The 1,681-nt window shown below is 34.0% G+C and overlaps 1 pseudogene; it reads right to left on the bottom strand.

Annotated features, from left to right (window-relative positions):
• Positions 1-714: 714 nt before the first annotated feature.
• On the bottom strand, positions 715-1,448 carry LOC101359915 (dihydrolipoyl dehydrogenase, mitochondrial pseudogene; annotated as a pseudogene).
• Positions 1,449-1,681: the final 233 nt, after the last annotated feature.

Genomic DNA, 1,681 nt, shown 5'->3' with positions numbered 1-1,681 from the left:
ACACTTGTTTTGGTTGCAGAAAGTCACTATATAGAATAAAATTGTTCATCAAATTCAAGACAAGTAAACAGTTTTTTTAAAAAAATTGGTCATTATATTGGTTTTTGTCTGTGATTCCCAAAATCTATACAATAGATATATAATTTTAAAGTAAAATACTTTTATGTATTTGGAATTTTTTTTTTTATTTTAGAATAGTTTTAGATTTACAGGAAAATTGTGAAGATAGTATAGGAAATTTCTGCATACCCTATGCCCAGTTTACCCTATTAATATTTTACATTAATATGGTACATTTGTTATACTTAAGGAATCAATATTGATACATTATTATTAACTAAAGTCCGTACTGTATTCATATTTCTTTAGTTTTCACTTAATGTCCTTCTTCTATTCCAGGATCCCATCCAGGATACCACAATACAGTTGGTCATCGTGTCTTCTTAAGTTCCTTTTGACTGTGACAGTTTCTCAGGCTTTCCTTATTGTTGATGGTCTTGCCAGATTTTTTGTTGTTGTTGTTGTTTTATTTATTTAATTTTTGCACCAAAACAAAATATTAAGTTAATTTAAAATATTAACATGGGATTATTACATTCTGTCCAAAACTATTAAATACCTTCCAAAAGTTTCTTAATTCAGTCTGACAAATTCTTGGACCTCTGAGCATTTCCTGTTCAGAAATGTGACCTCTACAAAAGCTCCCAGGAGATTTCAGGAAAATATATATATATAATCTTCTAATTTAAAAGTTGATTGATTTGCAAATGATGCAGCCAGCTTTGCTTCTCTAAAAGCTTCTGATGGGTCAGATGCACATGACAGACTCCTGCTACACCTTCATAGGATGCTCCATATTCCGAAGCAAGAGCACTTCCTCTATCACGTCTCCGGCACCTGTTCCTATAATACGTACTTCCAATATTCTGTCCATTGATTTCTGCCCAAGAATCTTCACCATGTCATCTGTGCTAGCTTTTGTCTTAGCTCTGCTGTTAACAACAAATGGGAGTTTCCCAACTTTGTTCTCAGTACCCTCTTCTTTCAACTTCTTTCTGATTTGCCAACCCAAGCAACTTCAGGTTGTATGTAAATCACCGATGGCACACAATTGTAGTCAGTGCCTTCATCCTCTGCTTTGAAAGCCCACATTGGACCAACAACCACATAACCGATGTCATAGATATTTGGAACTTTAGTTTGGAATCTAGTATTCACTGGAATTCTACCCTGAGATCTAATTCAATTCCAAGCTCCTGTAGTCCCAAATTCTGAGTAAAGGGTCATTAGCCAATGCAAACCAAGAGTACATCACAAACGATAAATTCGTCTTTACCACCAGAAACAGCTTCAATAAAAACATCAGTTTTTCCATCTGACTTCTTGGTAGCACCAGTAACCTTTGTATTCAATTTAAATTTAAATCCCTGTTTTCAAAGGATATGTTGAAAGTTTTAGGTCTTGCCAATTCTGAGTAGAGTTGGTCAGTTATTTTGTAGAATGTCCCTCAACTGATCTGATGTTTTTCTCATGATTCAGCTGAGGTTATGTATTTTGGAGAGGACAATCACAGAGTTAAATTGTCATTCCATCACATTTCAAGAAAACGTGTAAGTACAGATTCACAGGTATTTATTTTATACTTTGGTCAATAATTCAGCCCTGCTTTACTTCATTGTTT

This window comes from Trichechus manatus, unplaced genomic scaffold, assembly GCF_000243295.1.
Source record: "Trichechus manatus latirostris isolate Lorelei unplaced genomic scaffold, TriManLat1.0 scaffold00114, whole genome shotgun sequence".
Classification (NCBI taxonomy): Eukaryota; Metazoa; Chordata; class Mammalia; order Sirenia; family Trichechidae; genus Trichechus; species Trichechus manatus.
This window is presented reverse-complemented; position numbering and strand designations above follow the sequence as displayed.